The sequence below is a fragment of the Mesoplodon mirus genome (genome assembly GCF_964341445.2).
Source record: "Mesoplodon mirus genome assembly, chromosome: 3".
NCBI lineage: Eukaryota > Metazoa > Chordata > Mammalia > Artiodactyla > Ziphiidae > Mesoplodon > Mesoplodon mirus.
Window position 1 is genome coordinate 45,926,073 of NC_138978.1, and position 12,480 is coordinate 45,938,552.

Consider the following 12,480-nt stretch of genomic DNA (forward strand, 5'->3'; position numbering starts at 1 on the left):
CTGCAACGGGAGAGGCCACAACAGTGAGAGGCCCGCGTACAGCAAAACAAACAAACAAACAAACAAAAAACAACAGAAGAGGGCTTCCCTGGTGGCACTGTGGTTAAGAATCAGCCTGCCAATGCAGGGGACACGGGTTCCATCCCTGGTCCGGGAAGATCCCACATGCTGCAGAGCAACTAAGCCCATGCACCACAACTGCTGGGCCTACGCTCTAGAGCCCGGGAGCCACAACTGCTGAGCCCACGCACCACAACTACTGAAGCCCACATGCTTAGAGCACATGCTCCACAACAAGAGAGGCCACTGCAGTGAGAAGCTCATGCACCACAACGAAGAGTAGGCCCCGCTCACCACAACTAGAGAAAGCCCACATACAGCAACAAAGATCCAACTCAGCCAAAAATAAATAAATAAATAAATAAAATTTATTTAAAAAAAAAAAAAAGAACAAAAGAAGAAAAGCAACTTCAATGCCTCCACATAGCCTACAAGATCAAGTCCAAATTCTTTTGTCTAGCATCCAGGCCTTCTTACCTGGCCACAAACTACTGGGTTAGCCAAAAGGTTCATTCGGTTTTTTCCATAAGATGTCTCTAGTAACACTTAGTTGTCTTTAACTTCATTCTAAACAATTTTGTTAGATAGTATTGTGACATCTCTCATCTCAGCATGCATTTTGAAAAAACTTATCAAAATTGGTGAATTTTTGTGTAGCCATTTAAATATTGAAGATGGAGGGAGAAAAACAACATTTCGGCATTTTATGCTTTACTATTTCAAGAAAAGTAAAAACACAACTGAAACGCAAAAAAAGATTTATGCAGTGTATGGAGAAGGTGCTGTGACTTATTGAACGTGTCAAAAGTGGTTTGCAAAGTTTCGTGCTGGAGATTTCTCGCTGGACGATGCTCCACAGTCGTGTAGACCAGTCGAAGTTGATTGTGATCAAGTCGAGACATTAATTGAGAACAATCAACACTATACCACGCAGGAGATAGCTGACATACTCAAAATAGCCAAATCAAGCAGTGAAAATAATTTGCACCAGCTTGGTTATGTTAAGCACTTTGAGGTTTGGGTTCCACGTAAGTTAAGCGAAAAAAACCTTAAGCGAAAAAAACCCATATTTCCGCATTCGATTCTCTACTTAAATGTAACAAAAATGTTCCATTTTTTGGTCTTCCCTGGTGTCACAGTGGTTGAGAGTCCGCCTGCCGGTGCAGGGAACACGGGTTCGTGCCCCGGTCTGGGAAGATCCCACATGCCGCGGAGCGGCTGGGCCCGTGAGCCATGGCCGCTGAGCCTGCGCGTCTGGAGCCTGTGCTCCACAACAGTGAGAGGCCCGTGTACCGCAAAAAAAAAAAAAAAAAAAAAAAAAAAAAGTTCCATTTTTAAAACAAATTGTGACAGATGATTAAAAGTGGATATTGTACAATAATATGGAATGGAAGAGATCGTGGGGCAAGTGAAATGAACCACCACCAACCACACCAAAGGCCGGTCTTCATCCAAAGAAGGTAATGTTGTATATATGGTGGGATTGGAAGGGAGTCCTCTATGAACTCCTTCTGGAAAACCAAACAATTAATTCCAACAAGTACTGCTCCCAATTAGACCAACTGAAAGCAGTGCTCGACGAAAAGTGTCCAGAATTAGTCAACAGAAAACGCATAATCTTCCATCAGGATATGCAAGCCTACATGTTTCTTTGATGACCAGGCAAAAACTGTTACAGCTTGGCTGGGAAGTTCTGATTCATCCACTGTATTCACCAGACATTGCACCTTCAGATTTCCATTTATTTCGGTCTTTAAAAAATTTTCTTAATGAAAAAAATTTCAATTCCCTGGAAACTGTAAAAGGCACCTGGAACAGTTCTTTGCTCAAAAAGATAAAAAATTTTGGGAAGATGGAATTGTGAAGTTGCCTGAAAAATGACAGAAGTTAGTGGAACAAAATGGTGAATACGTTGTTCAATAAAGTTCTTGGTGAAAATGAAAAATGTGTCTTTTATTTTTATTTTAAAACCAAAGGAACTTTTTGTGCAACCCAATACATTTCTAGCACCCTCTTCTATCATTCTTCTGTAACCCTCTCTCTCCACTTCCTACCACACACACACACACACACACACACACACACACACACACACACACAATGTTCTTTCTCTAAATTTCCCTAAACTTCCCTGAAATCCTATTCTTAGAACACAGTGAACTTTCATACCATCAAGTATTTGCATTTGTTTTTCTCTCTTAAATGCCCTTTGGTCCACAAATCTCCCTGTCTTAAGGCCCAGTTTAAATGTCCCTACTTATGGCTAAAACATGATGTCTGACTCACCAGGATCCAACCCAGGATTACTAAATGTGTGACTTGAACAAGTTACCTAAGCTCTCTTTGCTTTAGAAATAAAAGTAGAAAATAACAGTACCTGTTTCACAGGGTTGTTGTGAGATATCAATAACATGCGTAAAATGCTTAGAACAATGGCAGGTACGTAGTTTGAGCTCAGTGAATGTTAGCTCTGGTTTAAAATAATAATAAATGAATAACGAATAAACAAATGTCCTCTTTTCTAGGAAGCTTTATTCACTTCTCCAAGGAAAATTAATCATTCCTTCTATTTCCCACAAGGAAAATAAATCATAAGTAATTCATATTGCTTGTGACATTTACTTTCACATTTCTTCTACTTTATACAATTTCAGTCATGTAGAATATGTTCAAAATAACTTTTAAAATAAAGTTATATTAACTTCTGAAGTCTTTTAAAATATCGTTTCAAAGCTGTTAGACATGGATTCAAATCCTGGATCAACCACCTATTAATAATGTGATCTTCGGCAAGTGACAAAACCTCAGTTTCTATATGTATAAAAAGAAGAAATACATCATTTATCTGACTGAGGATTCAGTGATAATTTTCCTTCAGAGGTCTCTCTGGGTCTGTAGAAAAGCCTAAAACACTTGGCCAGGCACACAAGTCCCTCCATCATCTGGCCCTTGTCTATCTTTCCAGCTTCATCTCCCCCATTCTCCCTTGTACTTGCTACTTCAACAATTCTGAAATGCTTTCAGTTTCCTAAGCTGTCCAGGTTTTTGCATTTTTGTACATGCTGTTCATTCTGCCTGAAATGTCCCTCCCTTCACTTCTACTTACCCAGTTCTTCTTCGTCCTTCAAAATTCATTAAAATATTTATTGGATACCTAATAATATATGTTCTATGTCCTGCTGGTCATTCAACAGATGTCCAAATGTCATCTGGTGTAGTTCAACTGCCTTCAACTGCATTGGGATGGAAAATCAGAGCTATTAAGATCCTTAGAGTTCAGCTAACCTAGCCCAACACTGCCCAAGTTGAAGAAGTAGTTCTAGAAAGAAGAGACTGACCCAAGGTCATGGAGATCTCAGTTACCTACTGTTGTGTAACAAAGTATCCCAAAGTTCAGCAGCTTAGATCAACAACCACTATATTATTTCTCACAATTTTATGAGTCAGGAATCTAGTCAAGGCTAGGCTAGTTGCTTCTTCTGCTCCACATAGAGTCAAATGAGATCTCTCCATGGTATTCGTTTGGCTTCACCCAATGCCTTGAGCCTTGGCTTCATTTGGCCCCCTCTCCCCTTCCAGAGTGTCTCAATGTGATATCTCCAGCAGAGTGTATGGTATCTCAGGGCTCAAAGAGAAAATATTCCCAGGAGACAGGAAGTGGAAGTTACCAGTCTCTTAAGACCTGGGCTTGGAAACTAGCACAGTGTCATCTCTACAGTATTCTATTGGTCAAAACAATCATAGAGCCCATCCAGACTCCAGAGGAGGAGACATAAACCCCACTGTCAATGGGAGGAGGATCTAAGAATTTACAGCCATCTTTAATTTGTCACCATCTGCCCTCTGGCCACAAATCATTTACATTCTTCCCACAGCAAAATACATTCACTTCCTCAAAGGACCTACCCCTCCAAACTCAACCTATTACAGTGTTAGGCTCAGGATCAAGGTCCATGATCTCATCATCTGAATAAGTTCCAGATGTAGATGAGTTTCCTCAGATGTAGTTCCTAAGGTGTGGTTTCTTGAGCACTGTTCCTTTCCATTGAAAATCTCTGAACAAAAGAGAAAAGTTATCTTCCCCATATATACCCAACTACAATGGTGAGACAGGCATAAGGTAACTGCTGTAGACACTCCTGTTCAAAAGAGGGTGGGGTGGTGGTGGTGGGTAGAAGGAATGGAAGCACAAAGCAATCACTGGTGCTTAGAAATTCTGAAATCTAGCCAAACACATGATGCCAGTGCTTTAATTAAGGGCTAGTTCTGCTCCCTGGGAATGAGTCTCTGTGACTTTTGGTTCTGCCCTCTGAGTCACCATTCTTTTTCCATAAGAAATAGCCCATTTTTATAGTTGAGTAGTTTTCTCAGCCTGCTCTCTGCCCATAGTAGACTGGGAGTCCAAAGACCTCTTTTCATTTCATACTGTCTCTGTGAGCTTCAGGCCAAGCTAACGTAATCCTTTTAAAATTTGGGGGGGTTTCCTGTGTATCAAATTATACTCTACTCCATTATCCAAAAAACACACCCACAAATCTTTCAGGTAGCCTTTCTCGACCTTGGGCCCCCTATGAACCTGTTGTGGAACAACACCCTTAAGACTCTTAGAAATCCTGTTGTTTAACATAGAGGGTCCATGAGGCACAGCATTAAGATCCACAGAAAGAATTTTTTTCCACTAGGAATAACTTTGAAAGCATCTATCAGACACTGCCTTAAATCTTTCTGACCTACACTGCTGGTGAGAATGTAAACTGGTACAGCCATATGGAAAACAGTATTGGGTTTCCTCAAACAATTAAGAATATAACTATGATATGATCCAGTTATTCTACTACTGGGTATTTATCCAAAGAATATGAAAACACTAATTAGAAAAGGTACATATACCCCTATGTTCATTACAGCATTATGTATGATAGCTAAGGTATATAAACAACCTAAGTACCCATCAACAGAAGAATGGATAAAGAAGATGTGCTATACACACACACACACACACACACACACACACACACACACACACCAGTGGAATACTACTCAGTCATAAAAGAGATGAAATCTCGCCATTTGCCACAACATGCATGGACGTTGAGGGTATTAGGCTAAGTAAAATAAGTCAGAGAGAAAGACAAACAACTTATGATTTCATTCATATGTGGAATATTTTTAAAAAGTAAAATAAAAACAAGCACATAGATACAGAGAACAAAGTAGTGGCTTCCAGAGTGGAAGAGGTATGGGGGGAGGGTGAAATGAGTAAAGGGGATCAACTGTATGTGGTGAATGGAAACTAAACTTTTGGTGGTAAGTATGCTGTAGTGTATATAGAAGTCTAAATATAATGTTATACACATGACTGTTATCAACCAATGTTACCTCAATTAAAAAAATCTTTCTGAGGTCTTAACAAAGGACTTTACGGTTGCATCCTCGACTTGTCTTTACCCTGTGATCTCATTTTGCTAGCAACACCTTAGAGCTGATCTTTACTATGAGGCCATTTTTTTCCACTGAGATTCTTGTGCTGCCTGGAAATACTATCCTGGGTCCTTTTTTAGTTTACCTCTCTCTTCTCATATTTCATTATAAATAGCTAGAAAAAGCCAGCTGACACTTTGGACTTTCTGCCTGGAAACTCGCCAAACAGATCCTCAAATTCATTAGGTACCTTTCTATTTTCCCTGTTACCACAAGTAACCTTGTTGCCAAACCTTTGTCTAGCTTCCAGTAACAATTCCTTTACTGTTCTGAAAGTGATCACCAACACCTCCTCCAAGTCTTTCTAGCTTTCACTGACAGACGCCTCAAGGCCCTTCAAGTCCCCACACATTGCCCGGTCTCAAAGCCAATGTCACATGTTTGGGGTTTTGGGTTATAGAAGTGCCCAATTCCCAGTTATCAACTTCTGTTGTGGTTATCAGTTGTTGCCTAACAAACCACCCCAAAACTTAGTAGCTTTAAAAACAAAATCATTATATGTCTCGATTTTGTGTGTCAATATTTGAGGTAAGCCTTGAATGACCAGTTCTTCAGCTCCACATGAAGTGAACTGGGGTCAGTTTTGATATTCAGTTGGCGGTTGGGCTGGTCTGAAGGATCCAGGATAGCTTCACTCACATGACTGAGACATTGGCAAGGACAACTGGAAGGCTAGATTCAGCCTTCTCTTGAAGGCCTTCTCTTTTTCTCTCTCTTGAAGGCTGGGCTCAGTCAGGCCCTTCTCTTCTGCATGTAGTCTCAAAGCCTGCTCATGAAGTGTGTCCAGAAGGGATGTCAAACATCTTATGTGACACCCAAGGGATCCAGGAGGCAGTGTTCCAAGAGATAAGAAATGGAAGCTTCCAGTTTTTTAAGTCCTGGGCTTGGAAACTGGCAATGTCATTTCTGCCATATTTTATTTATTAGCTAAAGCAGTTACAGACTCTGCTCAGATTCAAGGGGAAAGTATATGGACATCATCTCTTAATAGAAAGAGCATCAAAGAATTTGTGGCCATATTTAATCCACCACATAAAGAAAGTTAGCAGTAAAACAAAGAGTTGAACCCAGATCTTCTGCCTTCAGATGCATGCATGGGTCATAGCACTCATTCATTCTTTCTTTCATTCATGATCCAAGAAACATTTCTGAAATGCCGCTGTCTGTTAGGTACCATGTTAGATGCTGAGCAGGATATAAACATTATCTTCTATTCTAAGATAGCCCACAGTCTAATGAGGTTAGTAGATATGTTCACAGATAATGCTAGATACTAATAGAGAGTTATGCCAAATGCTGGGGGAACACCGAAGATGAGGGAATATCTACACTGGGAAAGAGGGAATATCGGGAAGGCTTGCTAGAGAAATGATCTTAGAGCTGAGATTTAAAAGCTGAAGAGAATTTGCTGAGAAGAGAAGACAGTGAAAGACTTTCTAGGCATGGGTCAAGAAGAGGCGGGGTGAGAGAGCATGGTATGTTTGGGAAACATTGAGGAGTTCACGTGATTGATGTGGAGAATGTGAGGAGTACAAACCTGAAATTATTTTAATGTTTTTTTTCCTGAGGTAGTCGGAGAGGTATAGGGAGAAGGTGATTGGAGACTTCATTTCAACCTAATGTTTTTCCTATTGATTCTAAGAGTTGTGACTCCAAAGCTTTTCTTTCTCTGTTTCTATTTGCAACCCTCCCACCCTGTTTCTTCATTAAATCATGGCAATAGGATCAGAGGAAGATAAGGTCATTTAATATTCTATATTTACATCCAGCATATAAACTTCGGTTTTCCAACATGTGTGCAAATCTGGGTAACTGTGTGTCATAAATATTCATCCTGCCTTTTCATATGGTTATTTGAAGGCTACATATTAAGCCTGACCTTAGTCCTTAGTGGAGTGGAGATTGGCGTGGTTCAACAAAGAGGTATTTTACTCAGCAACAGACTCCAACATGCTAAGTCAAAGACCCATTCCAATACCTGTCCCCTGCAATGCCTGTGTGAAAATTAGAAAAATGTATATTCTCTGGGCAGATACAGGCTCACACCAGGTTTCAGTGGCTTGGAGAGTAGAGCGGGGTCTGAATATCAGCTGCCATTTGTTTCCTGCCTCTGGCACCTTTGTGACATGTACAGAATGTGTGACTCTAATGTTCTGGCTTTGGCTAGTTATTGGTGTTCTATTGTTAAATGCAGAATAGAGCCTGTGGAAACAGACCAGAGAAGCTAGTTTCTGTCCCCTGCTCCCCACATTCTTTAATTATAAAGTATTCTGTGACTTACTGTTCAAACACTAAGCAAATCATTCTCCTTCTTTGTCTTTATTGTCCTCTCTCTGAAAGTTCCAGGGACTGTTCCTTCCTACCTGGAATATAGAGCCCAATTTGTCAGGAATAAGTTTGGTAAGCATAATATTCTATCCATACTTTCATCTGCCTCAGGAAAATGACTTTTTTTTAAAGTTGTTTTTTTTCAGTGTACAGACAATTTTGAATCACTAATACCAGGAATAAAGAGAAAGAGGGGGAGAAAACATTGCCGACAATCCTGTCTCCTATCGTATAAACTGTTTTCATTTCTCCACATAACCTTGGTGACCATTGTCTCCAAGTTCCTAAATTCCAAACTCTGTCAATGTGTGTCATTTTTTATTGTTTTAATGGAAGAATACATTTCATTTTCTGCACTTTTTACTAAATAGTATGACCCCCAAAATTTCATGTTTCCTTCATGCATATACCCAACAAATATTTGCTTAGTTCTTATAATTTGCCAGGTTCTATTTTAGATGACAAGGATTCAGTAATGAATATGCCAAAGCTCTTACCCTGAGGACTTAATGTCAGTGAGCGAGACATACAACAAACAATGCAAATGTCAAGTGCTATAAAGCAAATTAAAGCAAGGCAATGGAACAGAAAGTAATGTAGAGAGTGACCATTTTAGAAAATACCTCTTGTAGTAAATACACAATTACTTAATATTTCCCTATGATCAAACATTTAGATCGTTGTTTCTGAGATTAGCTGTCAGTGAAATATATATATATATATATATATATATATATATATATATATATTTATTTATTTATTTATTTATTTATATTTTTGGCTGTGTTGGGTCTTCATTGCTGCTCAGGCTTTCTCTAGCTGTGGTGAGCAGGGATTACTCTTCGTTGCGGTGTGTGGGCTTCTCATTGCAGTGACTTCTCTTGTAGAGCACTGGCTCTAGGAGTGCAGGCTTCAGCAGTTGTGTCATGAGGGTTCAGTAGTTGTGGCTCACGGGCTCTAGGGCGCAGGTTCAGTAGTTGTGGCACACGGGCTTAGTTGCTCCGTGGCATGTGGGATCTTCCCGGGCCAGGGCTCAAACCCGTGTCCCCTGCATTGGCAGGTGGATTCTTATCCACTGCGCCACCAGGGAAGCCCTATGTATTTATTTTTTATTTTAAATTTTCCTTTAGAATGAAACTCCAAAAGAGGACTACTGGCAGTTTCAGCTCCTGGTTTTACTGTAAAGATTGTAATTACCACAATTCATCTTCAGAGGACAAAACGTTAGCAAGAGAGGATTCTGGGAAGACGGCAAAGTAGAAAGCACCAGTATTCTATCTCCCCACCTAGACAACAACTTCACTAGCAGAATCTGCCTCATGTAACTATTTGGAATTCTGGAGTCTATTGAAGGTTTGCTTACAACTTCCAGGGGAAGACTTGCTTCTGATCACAGAGCTGCAGACAAAGAGGCAGGCAGTTGTTGCTGCAAATCCCATCCTGTTGCAAGCTCCTACCCATATAGCTAAATTCCAGGGGATTTAAAGGGCTGGCACCCCTATTTCCTCCCCCCCCCCATTTTTCTCTTTTCCTTCTGATGGAATTGAAGGGAGAAATAGAAGGCTCGATTCTGGGGTTCTTTTAGAGGTTTGAATTTTCTCAGAGAAAGGACGGCCATGAGGAAAAAAGAAACAAATGGCAGCAACATCGAAGACCTTGAAAGGAACTTGAGGGTGTCAGGGGAGGGAAAACAGCAGCCACAAGCCCAAGCACTTGTGTCTTCTACCCCTTGCCACCTATCTTGCCCACCCCACCAGCCCACTCTGCCTGGGACTTGAAATCTGTGGCTGAAGGACCATCACCACGTAGCTTCAAAAATAATTAACAACCCTCCCTTCCCAAACACACCCAAATTCACTCATCCAGCATTTACTTTTTTGAATCCACTCAGAACTTTTTTCTACAACCCCCCTCCCTAAATGGAGTTGGTTGGGGGGGGGATGAATACTGAGCTAGCCTTAGTTTTTTTTAAAGAGACTTTTTGAGCCAATGAGGCCCCCAAATAATTGAGTTTAGGGTTCTGGTTGGTTGTTTTATTTTTTTTCCCCAAATTTTAACCCCCTCCACCCCAAGCCCGATAAAACCTCGATCATGGGTTCAGGTCCCATAGACCCCAAAGAGCTTCCTTAAGCTTAAGGAAGCTGGATAGCTTCCTTAACTGAGATGGGGAAATCAAGAGTGTGGATGGGATTTCGAAGATCTTCAGTATGATAAAGGAAGCACGAAAGATAGTGAGTCGATGTATTTACTTGAACACTCTCCTGCAGACCTGTTCACTAGAAATATTGGTCAAGTTTACTGATGTTGGTAGTTACAAGTTTCTTAACAATTGGCTGACGTATTCAAAGACAACCAACGACATTCCCCCTTTGAAGCAAATTCTGCTGATGCTGCAGCATCTACCACTCACTGTTGACCATCTCAAGCAGCACAACACAGCCAAACTGGTGAAGCAACTGAGCAAGTCAAGTAAGGATGAAGAGCTCTGGAAATTGGCCTCAGTCCTTATCAGCGACTGAATGACTGTCATCCACTCCCAGAGCAGTACCCAGCCTGCTGAGAAAGATAAGAAGAAATGGAAAGAAGAGGGAAAGAGTTGAACCACCCCTCCTGAGTGACCTTTGACTGACGTGAAGGCTGAAACTCAGACTGAGGAGGCCCCAGAGAAGAAGAGGGAGAAGCCCAGGTCTCTCTGAACCATGGTGCCCCGTCACGTCACATTCCTTTCCACTAGGCTAGAGCTGGAGACTCCATCTTTGGTGCCTTTAAAGAAGAATGCCAGTGCAGTGGTGGTTTCTGACAAGTACAACCTTAAACCCATCTCCCTCAAGTGTCAGAGTTCCACAGCTGCCCCAGGAGATGCTGCACCCCCTGCAGAGAAGCAATACAAGCCACTCAACATGACACCCAATGCCACCAAAGAGATCAAAGTGAAGATCATCCCACCATAGCCTATGGAGGGCCTGGGCTTTCTGGATGCGCTAAATTCAGCACCTGTTCCAGGCATCAAAATTAAGAAGAAGGTGCTGTCACCCACAGCTGCCAAGTCAAGCCCGTTTGAATGGAAAACAAGCACAGAACCAAGCACAGCAAACCTTCTTCCCCAGAGCCAGCACCTCCTTCTGCGGCTATGGACACAGAATGTCCAGGGACCCCAGTTCCCCCTGTTGAAGTCCCAGAACTCATGGATACCGCCTCTTTGGAACCAGGAGCTTGGGATGCAAAGCCAGTGGAGATCTTAGCCAGCTGACCGGGAAAGGCAGGAAGAGGAAAACTGTGACGTGACCTGAGGAGGGCAAACAGAGAGTATTTCTATTTTGAACTGAATGAAACTGAACGAGTAAATGTGAATAAGATCAAGGACTTTGGCAAGTCAGCTAAGTGAGAGATACTGTCAGGCCAACACGCATTTGAGGTAGCCCGGTGTCTGAGCAACAACAACATGGAGGAGAATGTGTCCTGGGTGTGCCCCCGGCTCCCGGTGCTGCTCTCGCCTCTCATCACCCCTGGAAGCAGTAGCCAGGATCAGTACATCCAAGCTGAGTAGAAGAAGGGGATGCTTCAGGAGCTCTTCCTGAGAAAGGAAAGTCCTCACAATCCTGATCCTGAGCCCTATGAGCCTATCCCTCCAAAATTCATGCCCCTAGATGAGGAATGTTCCATGGATAAAACCCCATATGTTGAGACCCTGGAGCCTATTAGGTTGGGTGGGCTGTGGTTCACCCGACAGGGTAAGTGTTTCCAAGTTGCCTTCTGTTCTGGACGATCTTATGGAAAACATAGGTGCCGGGAAGAGCCCCCCGGGTTCTGGAGGAGGAGGCATCGATGTGCAGGAGATCCTCCCTCCATCATGCGTAGCCCTAACAGTCATACCGCAGAGGAACTGCTGAAGCAAACAGACTATTCAGACAAGGTCAAGCAGATGCCGGTGCCACACATACTCTTAGGCCCTGATCTGATAGCCAATGGTTTTCTACCGGGAGGCCCCGGGAGCCCCCAAGGGCATACAGCACTTCCCCCCCCTGGACCTAGGGGACCTATGCCAGGTCCCCATGGAGGCCCTGGGGGCCCTGGTGAGCCAGTGGTCCACATCTCCTGGGTCCCCCACCCCCTCCCTGGGGGCAGTGCAATCCCTTCTAGGGTGACCCAGGTTTCCCCATTCAGTGTGGCCTGACGCTGGAGGTACCAGGACCAGGCCCTGGACCATCCCATAGAGTCCGTGGTGGCCAAGGAGGAAATGAGCCTCTTCCTCCTCTCCCGTTCTGAGGGACCAGAAGAGGCTGCTCTGGAGGAGGACCCCCAAATGGACGAGGGGGCCCTGATGGGGGCATGGTTGGAGGCGGTGGGCATGGTATCCATGAAGGCCCTGGTGGAGGAATGGGTGCTGGTGATGGACATCAGCCCCATGAAGGCCCTGTATATGGGGGGCCCCATGGCCACTGCCTCATTATGTCCCTGGTCACTGAGGCCATGACCATCGAAGGCCACCCCCTCATAAGTACCATGGCTATGATGGCCCTGGCCATGGAGGAGGGGGTCACCAAGGGCATGATGGAGGCCACAGCCATGGAGGAAACATGTCAAACTGCCCTGTTTGTTGACATATCATGA

At 43.0% G+C, this 12,480-nt stretch overlaps 1 pseudogene across 1 annotated transcript; it reads left to right on the forward strand.

Moving 5' to 3' along the window:
* The first annotated feature begins 9,960 nt into the window (after positions 1–9,960).
* On the forward strand, positions 9,961–12,480 carry LOC309800771 (serine/threonine-protein phosphatase 1 regulatory subunit 10-like; annotated as a pseudogene). The gene has a single exon. The product of its transcript is annotated as a serine/threonine-protein phosphatase 1 regulatory subunit 10-like (transcript).